This window comes from Hemicordylus capensis, chromosome 2, assembly GCF_027244095.1.
Source record: "Hemicordylus capensis ecotype Gifberg chromosome 2, rHemCap1.1.pri, whole genome shotgun sequence".
Classification (NCBI taxonomy): domain Eukaryota; kingdom Metazoa; phylum Chordata; class Lepidosauria; order Squamata; family Cordylidae; genus Hemicordylus; species Hemicordylus capensis.
In genome coordinates, this window is record NC_069658.1 from 58,401,547 (window position 1) to 58,426,203 (window position 24,657).

The 24,657-nt window shown below is 41.6% G+C and overlaps 1 protein-coding gene across 20 annotated transcripts in view; it reads right to left on the minus strand.

Moving 5' to 3' along the window:
* Positions 1 to 24,657, minus strand: part of MEF2C (myocyte enhancer factor 2C) — a 256,797-nt gene that overhangs the window by 220,219 nt on the left and 11,921 nt on the right. For 8 of the 20 annotated variants that reach the window (XM_053293566.1, XM_053293571.1, XM_053293568.1 and 5 more), the window contains exon 2: positions 18,787 to 18,885. The gene's annotated coding sequence lies outside the window, so the exon portion shown is untranslated. Of the gene's footprint in view, positions 1 to 6,202; positions 6,304 to 6,808; positions 7,382 to 8,697; positions 8,718 to 9,161; positions 9,184 to 18,786; positions 18,886 to 24,657 lie in introns of those variants that run through there. The other 12 variants (XM_053293555.1, XM_053293548.1, XM_053293556.1 and 9 more) reach the window with 10 other exon arrangements.

Consider the following 24,657-nt stretch of genomic DNA (forward strand, 5'->3'; position numbering starts at 1 on the left):
GATATTTGGAAACAGCTCCAGTCCAGCTCAGTTATTTTAATCTCACTGACAGAGCAACTATCAACTCATTAAGAAATAAATGGTATGTTTGGCTACAAGGACTCCCCCAGCCCTAACCTTTGATAGTTTACAAGAACTTCTAGGCACACTTGTTTAATTGGATTGTTCAATGAAATTCATGTCCTTCTTGAAAGTAATGTGTGCGTACTTTTAAAATTTGCTTTCTTTTTTCCAGGAAAAAGAAAATTATATCTAGCCCATGAGACCATGTCCAACCCATTTTGTTTGTTTGCTTTCCTGGCTGAAGCTCTCTCACGTATTTTGAATATTTCCCGCACGTACATATTAACCATCTGTGGGGAGTTACACAGAAAGCCTTCAACACAGCCAAAGTCATATCCTACTGGGAGGACAGGTGAGCTGAAAAACATGCATCAGTTTCTTTCTTCAACTTCCTCAGTTCTCTACAGTCTTTCTAGAGTGCTTAGTTCCACTCATCTATGTGTGTTCACTCATTGCTTCTCTGGAAGCAGACAGATGATACAGGCTTACTCTTCTTTACCACACACACTCACAACTTGCCTAGCAGGTGTTTAGGTACCATATGGTCTCAGATACTCTGTACAGATTCCGGTGTAACGAATTTTTTTCCCCAAGAATCTTACAAGTGTAGTCCTGTGCGCAATCTGATTGATTAAATCCCATTGGCTTCAAGAGGACTGAAGCAACATAACTGTACACAGGACTGCAACCAAAGAGCATCTTGACTAATTTATTGTAGCATAAACATTCACGTCAAATGCCTGCATTAGCACTCCTTAATTCTAACTAGATTGTGTAGAATTACAAGTAAAGTATAGTCCCATTTCAAAAGGTGTCAGTAGATGGCAGATTCCAGAACTGCCCATTTTTGAATATAAATTGCACAAACATTTGGTATACTGGGCAGGGAACTAGTTTAAAGGTCAATTACTGTTCTTAATAAAACAAACTTCAAGACATGTGAGCAAGAATGGTGTGCTGAAAAACAGCAAATTATGGTCCATCATTTATCATATAAAACCAAATTTATATTCTCACGCACTGTTACGCTTTAGAAGAGTCACTAGTTTCTACCAGATTCTTCTAAGCTGTATTGAATTCTAGACAGAATGAGGAGAAGTGTTGTTGTTTTTTGTTGTTTTTTTAAACTTCTGTGTTTGTAATCTAGGCCATAAACCACATTTACTATGTGATATGTTAATCTTCAGTGTGTCAAAGACATTCTACACATCAATACTTCTGATGTCATTATCAGGTTATACTGAAGGTGTTCAAGTCTCCGAAGTTCCCCCAAAACTGACACTTGTGAAAAACTGTTAGAAGTCCTGTTCAGATTTTTAAGATTATACCCATAAAAAAGCACAGCTGAAGTCCCATGAAAGGTCGTCTCACTTGTTATTATAATGGCAAGAAACTGTTGCTATATTTTGATAATCGGGTTTCTCTCTTTCACATTCTACTACTGCTACATGACAGACATAAAATAAATTATATATTTATTCAGCAGTTCATATGGAACCATGGCAGATGTTGATCACCTAAAAAAAATGTTCCGTGATTTGTCCCATTGAAAATAAATAAATAAATAAACACTCAATTTTTTTAAAATGAAGCTTTTGCAAGTGTTCTTGCTACTAATTCTTCATGCATTCATAAATTAAGCAAAGTTACGATCTACTAATTTACTAACAAGTAAATTTAATTATAAGCAGCACATATTCTTTAATTATATTTCATGAAGTGCAACAACATGCTTTCTAATGATTTCTCAACATTTAAACTTTCATTTTATTGTGCTATGAAATGTTTAGGGTACGTTATATGCTCTGTTACCATTTTTATGTTTTCTGAGCTTGGAAATAAGAAGTAATCTTACCAGCATTTATTTTATTTAAACACCAATACACCCCAATTTACAATCTAGTTAAGTCTATAATCCTATGTACACTTACTTGGGAGTAAGCTCAATTGAACTCAGTAGAACATCCTTCCAAGTGCATGGGATAAGGCTACATGTGCTTTGATTTGATTTAAGTTGACACCCCAGCCACAATGCAACATTTAAAAACAAATCTGATAGTTTAAGTGGAGCTTATTTCCAAGCAAACATGCTTAGGAACATAGTCTTGGGTGAGTACCTTCTCTCCAGAGTGACTGGAAACTCTGCGCATTTCTTTTAAGTCCTACTGATTTCAATTGAACTTACTTTCCAGGATCACAGCGTATAAGTCTAAATCAGCTTATATATACACACAAGTACTATACTCCACCTAAACCAAGCTGTGAAACTGACAAATAAGGTCATGTGAAGTGAAGGGGGGGGGGAGGGAGAACATACACATGTAGGAAACCAAATTTCCCAAAACATAAACAGACAGAAACATCTATGTTTGTCAGTATTGCAAACATGTGAACAGCATCCTGATTCCAAAATACATATAATTAATAGAAAATTAAGCCAAAAAGTATTAATTTTAGATATTGCATCAGCCATATGCAGTGGAAATGCAATGTTTACGTTTATGGCTGACTCGTTAGCGCTGTACTATGCAAGACAATATGAGGCATCAGTTGGGTTTTTTAAAAAAAGTTTGTTTTTACAAAAGGAAATACTATACAATTAATCAGCAAAGGAGTTTAATGCTTCCAAATATTTGTACAGAAAATGTACCCTAACCACTCCATTCACTAATACTAATTTATTACAAATCTTATATTTTATTGCCAAATGCCATTCAAAAATGTCAGTTAACTTTCCACAGACGCATAAAATACAACTAAAAGATAGGCTCCTAAGATAATTTAAAGGCACTGTGTATTTTTTATAAATTATAAAGCAAGGTGAAAAGCTGCATTCCTGAAACAATCTTATTAATAGCCTATGATTTTATGAGACATTCTCTGAAATTAAGTGGTTTGAGGATTTGGTTTGCCTTTATGTTGCAATATGCTGTCTATACAGTAAGGAACCACTGTAGTCTCTGACAGCTTCAGAATGATCTAACAGGAGTTGGAGAATGTGTCATGTAACTAGCTTCATATACATTAAAGTTATATAGTACTTGTACCACCACTGAGCTTTCAGCACATTATATCAACACTAAATCTGCCATTTTTGAATAATTGCAGCACCCCCAAAAAATTACAGTTTTCTGTGCTTCAGACTGCACTTAACAATGACTAAGCAATCAAGCTATAGTAGCCCTTATGTAATAAATAACCAATTGAAAATGAAGTGTGCCTTGCCATGCAGCAGCAATCAGCTTTTATCTCTGTCCAATCAAGTTGACATCTGAACTGCCTAATCCTCCTTTTGTAAGGCACATAAGACTTTGTTGTCACTGTTGGTTTTGTGAATTGTCTCTATAAGCTGCTCTGATTTCCTAAAGATGACAGATCCCAGTGAACAGCCAAGCTCTACTGCACTGCAGTCAATGCGACAGTTGCGATTAAGGTACAGGACTGAAGACACTAAGATTTAATCACCTGTCCACATGTAACATATTGACCGTCAGCTCTCAGAAGATTAACTTAAATCTGTTCAGAGCAGCAGACCAATTACTATATTCAAAAAGCAAAGAAGTTCGCTTGAATTTCTGTGCATTTCATTTGCAACTTCTGTAGTGTATGTTGACTAGTTCTAAATGATGCATGTTTTACTTTAAACGCAGCAAACCTGCACCATTAATCATCTAAAGCCACAACCCACTGTACTTCAGTTAGCTGACAAACTTTTCAGTGTGTATTTCATATGTGTGTATACCTCTGCTGAACATCTACATCTAAATGGCAAGACAGCCTACAATATACACTTACATATACATCTCTAGGATTTAAGAGAGTGTAAAAACTCGCATCACAGGAATACTTGGGAAAATACACCATGATGTGCAGAAATGATATAGGGAATATTTTTGTTTCCATGAATAGAACTTTGTGATCCTCATATAGAAATAATCAGAGAGTTTTTAAAACCACGCGAATCCATGTTATTCTAATTTTGGTTAAGCTGCATAGCTAAGAAGTTGGTCTAAGTCCAACAGGTTCAAGTCTGAAAGTTATTAAAGTGATCACTCTTTCAGGCACCCAATATATGAAATCATGACCTGCTGAAAATACTGAAAAATCTGCTTCTTGAGGGGGTGGGAGATCAGAAGTGGGGGAGTAAGGATGCCATTGACTATATAGCCAAATATCTGACAAATGAACTTGTGAGAAATATAATTTTAAAAGCAACCAAACTTTTAACAAATTATTTTAAGTCTCACACTACATTGACAAATAAATTTACTTGGAAGCAGATTCCATTGATTTCAATAAAACTTACTATCATGTAGATGTGTACTGTATTGAATGTGCAGAATTACTTATTTTTCTGCTCTTGATAAAGCAAATTTATAGAAGTCTGAAATTCAGGCATTTTTAAATGAACTGCTAATTTATTTCTGTTTACACACACACACACACACACACACACACACACACACACACACACACACACACACAGAGACCTAGAATTTTAAAATCACATGCCAAAAATATCTGAATAAGTAGTATAGGTATGTAAAGACAGACACCTGCTTATATGATGTTTTACAAAAAGTTCACCATCTACTGAAGAAATCGGTAGATTTCTGCTTATTATCACTTATTGTCTACAACTTATTTCTAAGTAAACGTCTTTACAGTAATGGCATAATACTTTCATTGTTATACATATAAAGTATTTCTGAATGGGCAACCCAGACCCGTAACTTTATATTACACATTCTACTATGATATTTCTAATGCAAACCTAGCTATACATTTTGGAACCCAAGCCTACATATATGTAACTTTTCCAGTTTAACACACTTGGAGATAAGCTGAATGCACATGGGATAACATATTCCAACTATCTGTAGTTATCAGAAAAGATAAATTGGCACTCCAAATATGTATATCATCTGGGAAACTGCCCTAAATATATTTCTTTCTATTTATGAGCTCGATCTCAGAAATCTTCACTAATTCATATGACTTGTCATCCAAGCAGATCAGCAAGATCTAACTCATATAAAGGTTTGCATGAGCAAATAGCCATTCCTCTAAAACTGATAATGTAATGTTAAATATCATATACTGTAATGAACTGATCTTGAAAACAAAGTGATACAATCTAAGCATTCCACAAGAATACAAACTTTCCAAATCTGGAAGGTTTACGCAGTGAAATCTATCCCAATACTCCCAGTGGCAGTGAGTAATCTCATACAATATTACAAATGGATATAACGGTCATTCAAGTATAGGGGGAAACACATGAGTGTTCCAAAAGATGCACATTGTAGTATTGTCAACAACTGCCAATAAAAGAAACATATTCATGTCAGTATTATATAAAAGCAGCCTTAAACTTTAATAGAGGACTTATCAGATTTGCTAAGTAGCCTGGGTAAACCTGAAATCAGTCTGTAAAATAGAGATACTGGTTCACAGGTGCCTTGCTTCTTCTATGCCTTACGGTTTCATTATACCATATATAAATATCTTTACTCTGTGACCACAATACCCTGTTAAGTTCCCTGAAAGAAAAACAGGCTTCACATGTTTCTCTAATGTAACTGGCCAGCTGGACACTTTTATATCCTTTATTAAAACAACTGTAAGGAACCGATATATTTTGAAGACAATGGCCTTTATGTTTCATTTTATATGTGCTACTAAAATACATATCATCTCTAGCTAGGAATCTATAGACCACCTCTGAAATACTGGCAGAGTGCCATTCTGCTGCTTAATTATCTTAAAAACAGTAGCAGGTATGAAGTACACACTATAAATGTTTTATTTTAAAAGATCTTGTTTCTAATCCTACCTGTGCTACCCTAAAGAAGAGATAGTAAAAGATCTGCCAGAAACATAAATATTAAAACACAAAGTTCTATTTTACTATATTTTCAAACAGCATTATTAAAGTAGCCTCATTCTTGCATGATTTCCTAAGTCTACTAAGATAGGTCCTATAAACTAAACAGAACCATTATTTTATATTTACATAATGAAACAAATATCCTCTATAGATCTTCTTGCTCTTTCACACCAAACTTAAACGTGGTGAAATGTTAATAAATAGTAAAATACAGTTTGCCAGGAAGTGACCAAGTCTCGCTCAACTTACTGCTAAAGTTGGAAAGATTACAAAAAGAATATGACTTGCTTTCCCATTACAATGTCCACAGTTCCTCCATCTCAAAATGAAGTGTGCAAATGAAAAGAAGCACACACACTTCGAGAGATGCCATTCTCAAACCCAGGAATTAAAACAACAGTGACGTCCTGCACACAATGAAGTTGAAAAGGGCATTTGCTCTTATGCCAGTTTATTTCTTCCCTGGCCTGTTTGATAACTCACAGGGCAAGTACTCCAAGGTCATAAGCATTTGGTGAAATGTTAAAAGACAAACAGACCTGAGCGCACTTCACAATATCAAAACACACCAATGACGTGAACTAACTTCATTAAACTTTAAACACTCATGCAGCTGATGGAGGGGGGGGGGGGAACAAATCCTCAGCAAGCAACTCAACGATGTTGGTATGAGTGCAAAGTTACTTTACAGCCATTGATTACACAAGGACAATATGTCTATGCCACGCACATTCCCAGTACAGGTTAACCTGCTGCCACATACATTGCAATGCCTGAATGGGAAACATTAGGCATCACAGGGCTGAGAAGATACAAATCTATTTTACTTCTAGATTTAATTGCACGTGTACTTACATTGCAAACGTTTGGATGATCAGGCTAGTCCTTGAGATATTTTCCCTTCTTGGGAACAAGAGAGACAGACACACTGAGGAGAGTGGGGGGGAAGAAGAAGAAGAAGAAGAAATAAAGCCTTTAGTTCTTCCAGCCTTGTAAGATGTTCACCACCTGGTTCAACATGCAGCCTCCTTCAACCACACACACATATACCCCCACACACACGCACATACGCGCGCGCGCACACACACAACCTTGAAAATCAATCCAATGAGCAGCCAGAAGCTATCTGGTGTGTTTGTGTGTGCGTGTGTGCGCGCGTGTGTGTATCTAGTGTGCAGGAGGCGAAAGTGCCTGTGCTGCTGGTCGGATTAAAAGTAAGCGGACTCGTCCTGAAAGCGTCCAGGAAGGAAGTGACAGGAGGCGAATGGGAAAAGAACAGCTCACAGGCTTTGTAACATCGCGGCTCGGAGGAAGGGGGGGAACAGAGAGGCAGGGAAAGGAGGACTCAAAACTACACGCCCGGCGAAGAAGCTTCTCTTCCTTCTGTCCTCCCTCTTTTCTCTCTCTCTCTCTCTCTCTCTCTCTCTCTCTCCCACAATCCCAAACGACTGACTCTCTCCTGCCGAGCTGGAGAAATAATCAGTTTCACTCTTGCAAAAAGGGGGCGGGATCACCTCCCGAAAGCGTTTTAATAAAACAAACAGAGAGAGACCAGCGACTCGCAGAGCCGACGAGGAGGCAGAGGCAGGCGGCGGCAAAGCTCCTTCTCCCTTGCCCCTTTCTCCAGTCTAAACGAGATTGATAAATTACTCCACTACCCTACTTTAATTATGTATATGGTATGCAGAATAAATCACCCAACATCAGGCACCTCAATCAAGCACTTTTTAAATGATAATTGCATCTTGGCTGAATCAATCTTGCCATGCCTGACATTTTGCTAATTTTAGTTTTTTACCGCGGGAGGGGGGCAGGTTAGGAGAGTTGGGGGAATGACATATGCCACGGAGCGACCCTAATGACAATCCTTTATTATACACAACCCAGCAACCGCGGTAATAGGGGATGCACATCTCCTTTCCCTCCCCGCTCCCCAGGGAAGGTTAGGATAGGAGCAAAAAGAGGACGCGCAAGATCACTGCTGGAACCGTCCGGGGAGAAGTCTTCCTGGCCACAAACAGCCATAGCAACCCCTGCAACACGCTGGGATTGGGTGTTAAAGAAAGAAAGGGCGTCTGGGGGTCCTCCAGTGGCAATACTTGCAAAAGCACTGGGGGCTGTTTGGATGGTGGGATGGATGGATGGATGGATGGGTGACGAGCGGGTGTAGAGGAGAAAGAGATGCTGCTGAAATGCTTATAAAACGTGGCATCTTCCTTTGCCTTAGCCCTGTGGTTTATTGTCTTTGCTACTCGTGAGCAGCGAAATCTATAGACTGCTAAGCCGCGAGTCTACAGATAGGGGAGCGGCGAAGCCAGATGGGCTCTTGGATCCAAATCCAAGCGCACTTCGGCTGAGCAGTATTGGGGATCAGGGCTGCGAAGCAGTCGGAGACGATGATGCCGAAGAAGAAACTGCAAAGAAAGGCGTGCGACGCAAGAGAAAGTCCGCTGTCGGTCGTCTTCCTGGTTTCAGGCAGCAGAGCTCCCTCCACGCTGTCAGGCCAGCCCAACTTTCCGATCAGTTTAGCAACATTTCCACAACCAAAGCCTTAGCTGGGATGTGATGCTTTGCGAGGCAGGCGGGTGTATTTTTATCGCGGCTTCTGACATTTCCTCTCCCCCTCCATCTCTTTTGCACCTTTGGACGCCTTTCCCCCCCCCCTCCCTCCCCCGGAGTTTCGGTCTGTAAACCAACCCTACTTCCCAAACTCATTAGGCTTCCGTCTCCGAGACTTCACTTACCCTGGTCTGCTCCAAGCTGCACAGGAAACAGGCACGCGGACTCCAGGGGAACAATCGGGATGCTAAAGTTTGGGGAGATGCAAATAAACACACACACACACACAGAGCCAGAGAGGCACAGCTACGTTTTGCGAGGAGGGCAGCCGGTTAGACAAAATAACTATTCCCTGTTCCTTTCCTAGGTTTCAGTCATACCCTTCAGATTAGACACTCGCCTTTTCTCGCTGCAGCTCGCGATTCCCAGTGCCCTGAACGCACAGGAATACTCTTTGCCTTCACAAACTCTTCTGTGCTGCCAATTCACCACATTACCTACCCCATCGGACGGGAACCGCGCAAAACCAAACCACAAAAACCCAACATTGCCCTAACCCTTTGGCTGCAACGCAGATCTGAAGAAACGCTCCCTGCGTGGATTGGGCCCCCCTGAAACGACCACTCAAGGACGGGGGCGATCTACCCACCGCATTTTCTCTGACTCAGGCGTGTTATCTGCAACGCTGATCACTTGTTAAACTCCATTACTGGTCTCTTTAGCACATCTTGAGTCGGCTCAGCTTGGTATTTGCCTTCCGAGCTGTACATTGAGTGTGGGGGAGGGGCGCCAATACACAATAAGAGAGGTGCTTATTACTGTGCTCAAAAGCGAGGGACACGTTACTTTGAACGTGGCAAGGGAGAATGTATTATATCTTGGCACGTGTTATTTTTGCCTTAACATTTACACAAATAGCCAGTCTGATCCCCCCCCCCCCCAATCTCAAGTTGTCATAAATAGTTGTTACTGGGTCAGTTCCAGAGAATAAAAGCTACAAAACAGACAAAACCCAAAAGTGATAATTGGGTAAAATCTTTATTAGAACCAATCAAAATGTCACGAAGTTGGGAGCAAACTTTTGCGTTATCCAGAATTCTTCTTCAGCTGGATGTTCGGGGGTGGGGAGGGAAGGGAAGGAGGGGAGCAAGAAAAAGTGTCCCTGGGCATGATGAAAAAGCTAAAATCCGAATGGCTTTAAGTGTCCAGAAACCTCGCCGCCCCCACCCCCCCTTTCTCTCACACACACACTTACTCTGTGTGTGTGCCCCTGTGTGTTTAAAAACCAGCTTGAAGATGAGTTCTGGGGAACTCAAAAGCTTGCTCATTATTTTGTGACATTTGAGTTGGACCTATGACACAAATGAACAGCTTTCTTCAACACAGAGCTACTCCTAAACTAAGGGTTGTCTTCTGAGACTCTTCTTCAAGTGCCTCCAACCCCCAAGTGATGTGGGTGGGGACCAGAGAAAGCCTTTTTCAGTTGTAGGGTAGGCCTAGCTTTGGAATGCCTTCCCCAGGGAAGCTGACCTGGCAACTACTTTGCTGTCTGTCTGGTCCCAGACTCAGGCCCTACAATTTGCTTTTCATTTCCAGTTGATGGGCTTTTTGTTTGTTTTTAATCTGATTGCTGTATTTTTTGGTCTGCTACATTGTGGTTTTGTTGTTTAAGCTGATTTTATGGTTATATCTTTTTGGATGTTTTAGCTACCCAGGGAACACTTGCATTGAAGGGCAGGATAAAAACCTTAAAAAAATACAAATATTGCCCTACTGTTATTTTTGGATTTTTTTTCCTAGAGGACCAACACAGTTACCTACAATGTTTTTGGGAATACAGATAAAAGTATATCTTCAATTAAATATTCCTGATGGCATAAATGTTATGTAAGCTTCTAAATTACATAGAACTCTTTAGTAAGAAAAATGGAAGAGTAGCTAATTGTTTAGAGAATAAACTTACCAATTAAGTATAAATTGATGTTGCTGGTAAGTTCTTTTCTGGGTGGTAGATATATGCCACCAGGGAAGGGGAAAGCTTCCAACTGTTTCTGGGGTATATGGGTGGGTCCATATGTACCTCAATGTACCTCTATGGTAGAGCAACGTATTTAAGAATAGTTCTAAGTTCTTAACCACAACCCCACAAACTCCTGTGATACACAATACATTATCCAAATGTTGCCAAAATATATACAGAGATAGTAAATCTTCTGGGCCAGACAGTATCACTTTCAGTGTTTTGTACAGCACCTGGTACACAGATGGCACTATAGATAGTAGCATAAGGGGAGAGAGAGAGACTTAAGGAATCTATGGAGGGAGAGAAAGTGAGCAGAAGTCCATTCCTTTGACTGAGACTGATTCTGCTTGCAGACATTTTCTTACAATTGCTATGATTTCCATAACATGCTGCCCTCTTTGGTATGGGAAAACTGTGTTCAAGTACTGTGCAATGGCAGGGAAGAAAAAACTGAACTTTGGTTTCTCTTGTCCACATCCAACACTCTGGCCACTGCATTATACTGCCTCTATAATGAGATGGAGGAATGGATTATGCTTCAACACACCCTATTAACAATTATAATTGCACACCATAAATGCAAAGTAGCCCAGCCAATCAAGAATCAAGTGGCATCATTTAATTAATTCACTATTCTCTGTATTAAGAGAAAGGCTTGGTATCTGAGTATTTTTACAGGTAGACACAACATATTTGGCAAGTGCAATGCCATATTAGAAATTCCAGGGGCATAGCTATGGGAGAGGGGGCCCGTGTTTGCCCCCTCCCCGATGGCCCCTTGGAGTGTGGGAGATAATGAAGAAAATAGGTAGGGGTGGATCTGGGGGGCCCTCAGGAGCTGGGGCCCCTGGGTTCTTTGAACCAATACGCTCAGTTATACAGTAGCTACACCCCTGGGAAACTATAATGACAGACTTGGAGGTGATTTGTACTGTTATTGTATATCTCAGCAGCTTAAGTCCAAGAACTAGTTCTCAATGTTTTTGGAACAAAGGAGAATCATGAAGAATCCAAACCCAGAGCATTACATAGTATCCAGTCCAGTATGGATTTCTTGGTAATTAATAATACCACACATTCTTAAGAACATAAGAACAGCCCTGCTGGATCAGGCACAAGGCCCATCCAGTCCAGCAGCTTTCACGTGGTAGCCCAACAGAAGCCTCTGAGAATTCCACAGTCAAGAGGTGAGGGATGCCCTCTATCCTGCTGTTGCTCCCTTGCGACTGGTATTCAGAAGCATCTTGCCTCTGAGGCTGGAGGTGGCCCACAGCCACCAGACTAGTAGCCACTGATAGACCTGCCCTCCATTAATCTGTCTAAGTCCCTTTTAAAGCAATCCAAGCTAGTGGCCATCACCACATCCCATGGCAGAGAATTCCATAGATTAATTATGTGCTGTGTGAAAATTATGTCCACCAGTGTTGTTATTTACAGGTTATCATTACTAGCTTTTGTTCCCTTTCTTTTACACATATAAGCACAATGTGATTGTGCAGACATGGCAAGTATGTTGTAATGATCTAATAAACACTCCAAACAAATCACATGTTGCACCATCCTGGCTGAGGAAGTAGGCATGTTTCTAATGAAGTACTGGTGTGCACAGATGCTCCAGCAGAACTGCACACTATGAGGGGGCTGGGGATCTTTGTAGATCTCCCCTGCAACCAGAAGTGCTCTTCAGGAACCACAGCTAGGTCCTGATGGCTGTGCAAGGCTCGGGAACTGACCTCTGTCTCACAGGGAGCACTTCCAAGCACCTGCCCTACAGGCACAGGCACTGCATGTAGAACACAGTAGCCGGACCCACACAGCACGGGCACTTTATTAGAAGCACTGGTGCTTCCTTAGACAGGATGTCAGCAGCTGTGAGGTCTGATACCCCTTAGTTCCTCTGGGCCTTTCAGCATCAGTATATACCCTTAACCCTGAACTCAGATGATCTGCTGTAGACAATGAGGCTATTCCCACGATCACTGGAAAGAAGGCTAAGGGAGTTTAGCCCGCTTTCCAGGGATCGTGGGAACCACCAGGCGAGCCCGGTGCTCCCAAGGTGGCTAGCCCACATAATTTCCCCTCCTGTTAAATGAGGTTAACAGAGCAAGCACTCCATTCGCCTCATTTGGTTGCCCGTGTGTCACCATGCATGCGGCAACACACGAGCAGACCCCGACCGGGAAGCTGCAAGCAGCCTCCTGGGCTCAAGGGTCTCTCCAGGATGCCCCGCGCATTTGCACGGGGCATCCTGGAACTTCCGGGGGCCATGCGGCCCCAGATCCCCACAGTCCCCACCTGCTCCATGACAGAGCCAGTAGTCATGTGGATGGCCAATCCGGCCACCCAGGGCTGGCTAAGCCCACTCTCCTCACAGACCTGGAAGAAGCTCTTCTCATCAATTGTGAGAAGAGCTTCAGTGACTTCACCCACCCGGTCTACCACACATGATAAGAACATGCATGCTTCTATGAGTGTGCACACCCTCCCTCCCTCCCTCCCAGTGCACAGGGGCATCTCTCCCTAACTGTGGGGAGTGTGGTGGAGGAAAACTTTGTTCATACCACCCTCCTACATACACCAGAAAATACTAGTGTAAACGAATATGTCTAGCACTCACCATTAGGGAAGGGTGAAGAATGTGTAGGTTAATGGAGCATGCACATCCTTATCATGTGCAGTGGGCCTTGTGAGCAAAGTATCGCCTGAACTGGCCCTAAGACGATTGTAGTTGTAATGTACCACATAAGCCACTATCCCACCGAAAACATTTCCAAGTCCTGACCCACATATGCTTGTATACCAATAATGCATCACTTGATGACTCACAGCTGAATGTATGAGTGGCTCTGAAAAGGATTCTGCCTAAAATTATGTGAGGTGGTATTTGATCTATGATGGATGTTTTACACACGGAAGTGAAGACTTAAAGTTGAAGCCAGGAGTAATGAATGTACATATATGAACTTTCCCTAACTCCCATTGCTTTAATAAGAAGGTTAAGCATGTTCTTATCTCTCCTAACGTTAAAGTGTGCCGTTGAGTCGGTGTCGACTCCTGGCAGAACCCTGTGGTTGTCTTTGGTAAAATACAGGAGGGGTTTACCATTGCCTCCTCCTGTACAGTGTGAGATGATAACCAAAAAGCTGATGGATCAAGCTTGTTATTTTTTCCTCATATAATGCTTAGATGCTCCTTTTGGCATGACAATAGACCTTAGGATGGCTCATTAACATTAACACAAGAAACTGGTGAGGGCCAACTAGACTTGACATGAAATGCATGTCTACCATGGAGCTTACTTTCCAAGAAAAACATAGCACACACAGGGGCCTGATCATAGGAAGAAATGAAATACAGATTGAAAGTGAACACAGATTACCTGCTTCTTGTTGTGTCCTTATTCACTGCTGAATAATCATGAGATGGGATCACATTGTCACTATTAATGAATCCACTAATTTAATTTACTGGTGTTTTTTTCAGGCAGTGGGGGTAGTGGAGGGAGTGTGACTTTATCTTAGCTGAAGGTTTTACAAAGTTTTTAGCATTCTGCATTAGGAACAGAATGTGGTTTGGATAAGCTTTCCCCCATAGTATCTAATTATATTTTCCTTTTTAAAACACCTGGAACTTCAGTAATCCAAAAACTCTCATTTAAAATGAGAGTGAAGCGGCTTTACATTTTCACTCATGCCCTAAAAAGAATGGAAATTGCAAGTGAAAGTGCCTATCTTAACTACCTGCTATATAAGCTGTAAAGACTTTGTACAGTCTGGTATATGATGATGGCTTTAGAAATGAGGCTCCATGCACATACACTTTGCCCTGGTTTTTCAGTTGGACCTTGGGCTGGGAAGGCGTTCATCCAGACAAACATTTAACAGGTTCCATTTCCCTAATTTCCTAGAGATGTCCCTGATGAATTTCTGCCTCATGCATCTCTGATCATGGCAAAGTGTGGGTGCATAGAGCCTCATTTCTAAAGCCATCATAATATACCAGACTGTACAAAGCTTCTATGGCATGGAAGTTAAGATGGGCACCTTAACTTGAATTTATCATTCATTTAGAGCGCAAGTGAAAATGTAAGCAGCTTTACTCTCATTTTAAACTAAAGGTTTTTGGATTACTGAATATATGTATGTCGTCAAGTCAGTGTCGACTTTTAGCGACCACATAGATAGATTCTCTCCAGGATGATCTGTCTTCAACTTGGCATTTAAGGTCTCTCAGTGGTACATTCATTGCTGTCGTAATCAAGTCCATCCGCCTTGCTGCTGGTTGTCTTCTTCTCTTTCCTTCAACTTTTCCCAGTATTATGGACTTCTCAAGGGAGCTGGATCTTCACATCATGTGTCCAAAGTATGATAGTTTGAGCCTGGTCATTTGTGCCTTGAGTGAAAATTCTGAATTGATTTGTTCTATGATCCATTTGTTTGTTTTCCTGGCTGCCCATGGTTTCCTCAAAAGTCTTCTCCAGCACCAAGTTCAAAAGCGTCACATACACATACACACACACATATATATATACTTCTATATATAGATAGAATTATCTAGACAGATAGAGATAGATATTCAAATGGAGTGTGTGTGTGTGTATGTTGCTCACCACTATGTTGCGCCAAAAGCTCTTTGGTATCTTTTCTTTGTCTCAGACATGCAGTCGGAGACAAACAGATTCTTTAACTTGAGGAAGCAGAACCTCCCATATTTTAGTGGATCCTCAGCCATTTCCATTTTAGTGGATTCTCAGCCAGGCATTCTGATGAGCAAACTAGTAAAGTGCCATCCATATTTTGGTAGCATTCTCCTTCTCCCTGGACAGGCTCTCCATTCGCTTTCAGAGTAGTTGGGTAGCACTGGGGAAGGTTATACCTTCTTTCAGCTTCATAGGACAGTCTGTTCCTTTATAGCCTGACTGCCTCCAGGGAGAACAACCTGAATGGAGACTGAGGCCCAGACAAATATGAATGGAGACAGGGGCCTGGCTATGACAGGAAGAGAGAATACATCCCACATAGCACAGTCTGTACATTTGTGGCTAGCTTACCTTCAAACAAGTAATCCAAGCACAAAGAGAGAGAGACAGAGAGCTGACAATGGCCTACCATTACCCTGCTTTTGGTGGAGGTGATGCATCCCACTATAAACATACAGAGATGCATTGACATCCCCATGTCTTGGTAATTCTAGGCTTCTAGAGTGTGCACGTCCCCAAAGTATAATTAATCTATGGAATTATCTGCCATGGGATGTGATGATGACTACTAGCTTGGATGGCTTTAAAAGGGGCTTAGACAAATTCATGGAGTAGCAGTCTATCAATGGCTACTAGACTGGTGGCTATAGGCCGCCTCCAGCCTCAGAGGCAAGATGCCTCTCAATACCAATTGTGCTGGAACTACAGCAAGAGAGAGGGCATGTCTTCCCCTCTTGCCTGTTGGCTTCTCTGAGGCATCTGGTGGGCCACTGTGTGAAACAGGATGCTGGACTAGAGGGGCCTAGGACCTAAACCAGCAGGGCTGTTCTTATGTTCTTATGTTCAAAGTACAAGATAGTGTCCAGTGTGATCAAGAGGTGGGAACTGGTTTGTATATGTAAGTTGATGGTGGATACAGAGGAGGAAAGGATTCTACGCGTTTCCCTCGTGCCCATTTTTTTACTGATGGGAAATCAGTGTTATCTCTGAAGGTTATTAATAGCCACCAGCTTGATGAAATATCATCACTGGTAGAGCAGATCCTTTGACTGCAAAAGGTCCCAGGTTCAGTCCTTGGCATCTCCACATAGGGCTAGAAGAGACTCCTGCCTGAAACCTTGTGGCAGGCCTGACCATAGGTCGCCACCATGTGTGCTTGCCTGGGGGAGGGGGGTAAGCAAGCCTGATGCAGGGGGCATGGCTTCGCTCTGAAACAAAGCCATGTGCTCCATTTCAGAGCAAATACCGGCAGCGCTGCATTCGCAGCGTGGCCAGGAGCTGCTCTCCTGGCAGGCAGAGCAGCTCCCGGCCACACTGCATATGCAGTGCTGGCTGGCATTTGCTCTGAAATGGGGCGCGCGGCCCTGTTTCAGAGTGAGGCCACGCCCCCTGCTGCATCTGGCACCCCCTGATGTCAGATGCAGCAGGGGGCTGGCCCCTTCTGCCCGAGCCCTCCATTCCCCAAGGGACGGTGCTGCCTTGTGGAGCCACAACAAGTCAATGTAGACAATACTGAGCTAGATGAACCAATGGTCTGACTCCGTATGAGGCACTTTCCTATGTTCCTGTGTACCTGCTAAATCCCTTCTGCAGGAACTGTATTTTAATGCAGCTAATTTCCAAACATTCTGAACAAGGCTACAAGGAGGTTAATTTAAAGCTGTGCGTTCAGAGCAAATGATATGCAGCAATAGGAATCTCCCTGCATATCATTTGATCTTGGTAGGTTTCCAAACACACAGCACAAAACCACTAAATGTGGTGAGAGAATCATGTGAAAACAACCATAGTGTATGTAAGTAAAGTGAGCAAAATTCTAATCTCAGCCACTGCAATTGGGCACCCTTCTGCGTACTTTATTTCTTTGGAGGAGAACTGCAGAAAAGTATTGTTAAAACTTCTCAAAAGCCACCATCTCAGCTTGATAGGCCAAAGGTCGACACTACTTTGGCTCAATAACCTGAAATCAGAGAATGAAGATGCCAAAAGGAATATATACAGTGGCTTCATATTCCTGTGCATCGTCTACATATTTAGGTTATTAGGGCCCAGTCTTTAAATAGACATGACCTTATACTAGGGACTGATACTCACAAATTGTGCCAAGTTTATTTTCTCAGTTGGAGCAGTGATCCTTGAAGCAAAGAATAAGGCACCTTCATCTTAAAAGGGGGGCTTCAATACTACATAGACAGACTCTATAGGAGTCAAAATTGTTTCCTGTATCTTGAAACTCCGTAGAGAACATTTTAGCAGACAAATAAAAATAGCTTTTGTAACACCTGAAGAATCTTCCTGTATAATTTAGAATTCAGTATAATTTACAGTGAAACACCATCACCTCCAGACCATATTTTAGAAACATGTGTTACAAACAGCCAATAATTGGCGGCAAATCCCCTTTGGATTTCTTCCAGGAAGGTAAGATTAAGGGTTCCTGTTAGGCACAGGCCTGCTGACAACAGGAAACAGAAAATCTTGCGCCATTTCCCAGCCCTCCACCTGAAACCTACATCTGAATTAAACAAAAAATGCACAACAGGAGGTGCAATTATTGGAATAATCAACCCTTCCATAACCTTACCAAGGGCTGAGGAGCAGCCAAGTGTCTCTTTCCCTTATGAGTATGATTATTTCATGGTGAGCTCAGTTAACATCCCCCTTCAGTAATTATCCAAGTTCTTTTTTTTCTCCATTTGGAGAGATAGTCAAATGTTTATTTCCTTAAAAGAAATGAGGCTGCCAATTCACACTATAAAAGTGAGGTTTAAATTATAGAGAGCCAGGGGAGAATTTGGGATTATATTGAAAATAACCCCAAAGTGTATACATCCTAACCCTAGGTGACTTGGTTTCAATTGTCCAGAGTCCATCTCCACCCCAATCCTCCTTTAGCTCTTCTCTACCACAGCCCTATCTTAAAAGAGCAGTTCACGAGCACACTTCTCCCCATATCTGTCTGCTTTTAAGCTTGGCCCATGCTGGGTATAGCTCTTGAAGTGAGCTTTAGGGGGGTGGAAATTAAAGTGAGCTGGGGCGGTTGCCACAGCAACCCACCCTGAGAAGAACCAAGGCTATAGACTGATCTACCCCACAAGATTATTCAACAATACTGTATTTGTTCTCCAGTCATTCAGAATATTCTTTCAATCCATATTGCTTTTATAATTGCATATAACATATAAATTCAAAAAATCTCATTATAATAGGATATAGATTCCAGGAGGGTAATTTAAACATTTCATAATCCATAGGGGAGAATGAAAATGTATATAATTTCTTGTGAAATGAATTAATTGTAAAAGATATTTTCAAAGGCAGGTGCTGACGGGTGACACATGAATATTAAATACAGAGGTATGCCATGGCTAAAATGGTATAACATACAATGAGTAGTGTGATTACAGAGAACATTTGTCACTGGTATACCTTTTAGTACACACAACTGCAGAGTTTATCTTGAACCCTAATTCAAAAAAATAAGAGTGATAAATAGAGCTTTTTGTAATACTGAATGATGGAATTTTTTTAAAAGAAGTATGAAACACTCACCACATACACCCTCTCTATTTTGAAAATCATCCGCCTTCAGTGCTTTACTTAATCTGTTCCATAGTAGTTACTTCACAGTTTACAACTCTTCGTCGGCACCTTGAATGTTTAAAAGCACAACAATAATACGTTATTAAAATGCAGGTTTCTATTAGTGAAGCAAGTAATATGAAAAAACCTTGAAAATAACTGTTCTTGTAAAGCTTTAGGCAAGTAGTTGATACCACTTGAAAACTATATATTAACAAGCAACTGTAAAGGTGAAGCAATTTTAGTAAATTCCATTTGAATTCTGTCTTGGAGATGCTGACATATTATAATAGTAAGCCGCACCAAGTCTGGAATTCCAGATTGAAATAAATGTAAACATCCAGATTCTGAGAAACACTTTTTATTTTTACATGCTGTGATTTTTCATAGCCAACATACATATCAGACCAAAGGAATCATGGAGTAACTGCAGGTGGCAGAGTCCACAAAGTGGCCAGATGTTGAGACATGTCTTCAGGCAACTTTGTACCCTCTTTTCTAAGCACTGCTTCCCACATTTCCAGTTATGTGCTAAGCTGATAAACAAGATGCACAGGAAATTCTCATGGAGAAAGACACCCCCACACACACACCAATTCCCCACTGCAGAACTTCCATTTGCTTTGTTTGGGACACCGTTTACTCATGTTTATCTTTGTATGGGTTAACTGTGATTGAAAATGTTTCCAGTTCCTAACTTTTGAGACACAGACATGGAGGTCATTTAGTGCTACCAGAGTTTGGAGAGTCTCCAAAATCCTAGCCTTTACAGGAATAGCTTCACTTGATTATATATTGTTGTAAATCTGCTTGCTTATGTATGTATGTATGTATGTATGTATGTATGTATGTATGTATGTATTTGCAATATTTCTATACCACCCAAAACTTGCATCCCTGGGCGGTTTACAATTAAAATCATTTAAAACATTAAAATCATTTAAAACCAACACTAAAAATTAAAACCATTAATCTAATTAAAAGCCTAGATGAATACATGTATCTTCCGTGCCCTTTAAAAAGTTGCCAGAGATGGGGAGGCTTTTATTTCAACAGGGAGCGCATTCCAAAGTCCAGGGGCAGCAACGGAGAAGGCCCATTCCTAAGTAGTTGCCAAACAAGTTGGTGGCAACCACAGAAGAACTGCTTGAGATGATCTTAACATGTGGTGGGGCTCATGGTGAAGAAGATGTTCTCTTAAATACCCAGGGCCTAAGCTGTTTAGGGCTTTATAGGTAATGACCAGCACCTTGTATTTTGCCTGTAAATGTATCGGCAGCCAGTGTAGTTCTTTCAACACAGGAGTGATATGGTCTCTCCTAGATGACCCAGAGACCAACCTGGCTGCTGCATTCTGGACCAACTGCAGTTTCCAGACTATGTACAAAGGCATCCCCACATAGAGCGCATTGCGTAATCCAGCCTAGAGGTTACCAGCATATGTACCACCGTTTTGAGGTTGTTCATCTCAAGAAATGGATACAGCTGGTGTATCAGCCACTGATAAAAAGCACCTCTGGCCACTGCCTCAACTTGGGACATCAGGGAGAAGTTCAGATCCAGAAGAACCCACAGACTATATACTTGTTCCTTCCAGGGAGGTGTGACCCCATCCAGAACAGGCAGATCAAAATCATCTTCTGTGTTCTGACCCAGCCTCGGTTTGTTATCCCTCATCCAGCCCATTACTGCCTTCAGGCAGGCATTTAGGGAGGTTATGCCTTCTCCCAATGATGTTGACATGGAGAAGTAGATTTGGGTGTCATTAGCATACTGATAACACCCTGCAACAAATCTCCTGATGACCTCTCCCTGCGGTTTCATGTAGATGTTAAGCAGCATCGGAAACTATATGGAGCCTTGAGGGACACCATATGAAAGTTCAGATTTGGAAGAACAACATTCTCCAAGAGACACCATCTAGAATCTGCCCATGAGTGGAACCACTGCAAAGCAGTGCCTCCCACACCCAACCCCCTCACACGTTTCAGAAGGATACTATGGTCAATATTATTGAAAGCTGCTGAGAGATCCAAGAGGACACATAGGCACATAGGAAGCTGCCATATACTGATTCAGACCATTGGTCTATCTAGCTCAGTATTGTCTTCACAGACTGGCAGTGGCTTCTCCAAGGTTGCAGGCAGGAATCTCTCTCAGCCCTATCTTGGAGATGCCAGGGAGGGAACTTGAAACCTTCTGCTCTTCCCAGAGCGGGTCCATCCCCTGAAGGGAATATCTTACAGTGCTCACACTTGTAGTTTCCCATTCATATGAAACCAGGGCTGACCCTGCTTAGCTAAGGGGACAATTCATGCTTGCTACCAAAAGACCAGCTCTCCTGAGTGTGACTCTAACCAACAGAGTCACACTCCCTCTGTCAATTCCCAACTGGAGATCATCCTTCAGGCCAACCAAGGCAGTCTCCACCCCATAGCCAGCCCAAAAGCCAGTTTGAAATGGCTCTAGATAATCAGTTGCCTCCAAGACCACCTGGAGCTGGGAAGCCACCACCTTCTCAATCACCTTGCCCAGCCATGGAAGATTGGAGACAGACCTGTAATTGCTTAACTCTGAGGGATCCAAGGCAGGCTTCTTCAGAAGTGGCCTGATTGCCTCCTTAAGACAAAGAGGCATCTTGCCTTCCCTCAGAGAACCATTTATAATCTCTACCAGGCCCTCTACAACAGCCTCCCTATCAGATAGTATAAGCCATGTTGGGCAAGGATCAAGAGGGCAGGTGCTAGGCCACTCCATTCCAGGCAACTTGTCCACATCATCAGGAGTCACTAACTGAAACTGACCCAGGGTCATCGCATAAGAGGAGCTGCTGGACACCTCGGCATCAGACTCTGTAAGAATTGTGGAGTTTGAATCTAAGTTGGCCCGAATACGAGAGATTTTGTCCATTACACAGAATGACACTTTCTCTCTCTGTCTCTCTTTATGCTTCACTTGATGGTGGAGGTAGGATCCTGTTAAATGGTGTTTGATAACCAATGGCCATGCATAGTTGATGGAGTTTGCATCACACATTTGTCTAGGTATGGACTGAGACAGCTTTGACAATACGAATATAAGCAGAAGATAAAACCCAGTTTAATGCTTGAACTTGCTGGGGAAAGTTGCTAAGTGGCTCATGGCAGGCAAGCAAAGGTTCTAAGATCCTAGAAAGATCCATGGTGTTGCTTGCTGCTGTAGATGTGTTTGCTTGCTTTCCATCTGCTCAACCTGTACATTTGTTAACAAAAGCACCATACTTCACTAGTACAAAAGGCAGCATACCTCACTAGTATTCTCCTCACAAGGAAGCAGCCCTATAAAAAGGTCTCCCTGGAACTTCTCACTGCTAGGGGAAATGGGGAGAACAAAACAGTAGATAGATAAACACAAATAAGTACTAGGCAACCTCTTTTAATTGAAGTGAAGGTGTGTTTTAAAGAAGTCACACAATATATTGGTAGGTTGTTCACAGTACTCCTGTAAGCATCCATGCAATGTTTTCTAAAATGTTGATAGCCAATTTACATAAGAACGTTGTTTGATTGAGTCTATGACAGTGATTCATGCAGTGCAATCCTGTATGTTCACCTGGAAGCCCCAATATGTTCCATGGGTTAGTCATAGATAGGTATGCCTAAGAATGGATTGCAACCTTCAACCTATTATTTATTATTATTATTGTTGTTGTTGTTTACACAGTCATACAGGTGTTATTGACTGGTTTGTTTTCTCCAGACATCGAGTCCTTCCCAAGGACTTGGGATGGCTGAATTTTATTATCAATGTTGTTGCTGTTATAGATATCATCGCTTTTTGTAATTGGCCGATGGTGATTGGCTGTGGCCCCTATGGTGTTGAGGTGCTCTTCAAGTTGTTTTGGAATTGCACCTAGGGCACCAATTACTACTGGGCTTATTTTGGTCTTCTTCTGCCACAGCCTTTTAATTTCAATTTGTAGATCTTTGTATTTTGTTATTTTTTAAAATTTCTTTTTCTTCTGTTCTGCTATCCCCTGGTATTGCTATGTCGATTATTTTGATTTGTTTTTCTTTCTTCTCAGCTACAGTTATATCTGGTGTATTGTGTGGCAGATGTTGGTCTGTTTGTAGTCGGAAGTCCCATAATATTTTTGCATCTTCATTTTCTACAACTTTTTCAATTTTATGGTCCCACCAATCTTTGGCTACAGGTAGCTTGTATTTTTTGCAGATATTCCAGTGTATCATCCCTGCTACCTTCTTCTTCTTCTTCTTATTATTATTATTATTATTATTATTATTATTATTATTATTATTATTATTGAAAATCAGAGTTTCAGTTTCCTTGCTCTATGTTTTGCTTCACAGCCTCCACATGGGAGGCCACATGAAAGATTTGCAAATTAACAAATTCCTCCTACATTCTGATGCAGCTGTACAAAGAGTATGCACCAACCCACTCTGTGGGACATAGATACTTTCACATGGTGACTGAGCTTATGCTCTGGCACATGAAGCTTCTATCTCAGCACATCCTGCAAAAACCAAGAGGGGTTAAGTTCTGGTCTTCAGTCATCGTCATGCAAAAAATTGGACATAAGTAAGGTGGTGAGCCAGGGAGAAGATTAAGTTATACGTTTATTCAGTCATTGACCAGCAAACTACCCAGGGAGAAGATTCAGAGGAAAGTATCAAAGAGAGGATCATATCTCTCAAACCCAGTATAGGAGCAGGATGTATCTCAGAACCCCATGTCTTCCCTATTGTTTACACTCCAGGTATACTGGGAAAAATAGAGACAACACTGCATATTCTTTTAAAAAGTCTGGGATATGTTGTGGGAAGCAGCAATAATTTCTGCTTCTCACATTTGAGGTATGAAGGAGGAACACAGAGAGAAAGGACTAGTTAGGGTGTATCTTTGAGGTAGGTACAAGGAGGATATACATAGTATATTTATTTTCAGAAGGGAGTATCTCTGCACATTTAGGAATATATGTACTTGAGGTAAAAAGCCCTGAGTCTGGCACGGTGCAGGGGAGGGGGAATGGCATCTGTATTGGAAATGAAAGCACAAAACACGTGTGTGTGTGTGTGTGTGTGTGTGTGTGTGTGTGTGTATCCTTCAGGATTGAAGGAAGAATGGCACATGTGTGTGTGCACTGGGGGGAGGCAGAGTGCTGCATTTGTGGGTATTGAGGATATAGGGGAGCACATGCCCTGGAAGAGAGGGGAAGGATTCTTTGTGATGTAGGCTGCAGAATTAGAGCACAGGCATAATTAGAGTGGGTTTAAGTAAACGTTCATGCGCTATTAAGATGGCCAGCTTCTTCTTGGCAGAATTTCCCATGCTGCTAATAGTAGTGTTACAGGCAGGAATTCAACAGGTGATGTTTTCTCCTATGTATGGAAGAATCCATAATATCCAGGTTAAGAGCATTGGACTAGGACTGGGGAGAACCAGGTTCAAATCCAACCAATTCATTGGATGATTCTGGGCCAGTCATTTATCTCTCAGCCTAACCTACCTCACAGGATTGTTGTGAGGATAAACATAACTATGTACACCACTCTGGGATCCTTCAAGGAAGAGTAGTGTTATAAAGGGAAAATTAAATTCCTGGTTGTGAAAAGCTATGTGAGGTCAATTTCTAATGTCACGTTAAGGACACACAGCAGTTGTGTAAGGCACAGGAACCCTGCTAGGAGAGAACAGTGGCAACCCTGTGTTTTATCATGCTGTTTCCAGTAATCCACAAGCTGTTCAACTCAATGCCAAATCTTTTCAGATTTTTCATGATTTCAAATTTAGAATGGCTTTATTCAAAATGCAACATAGGGAGTTTCAGTCCCTTTAAAG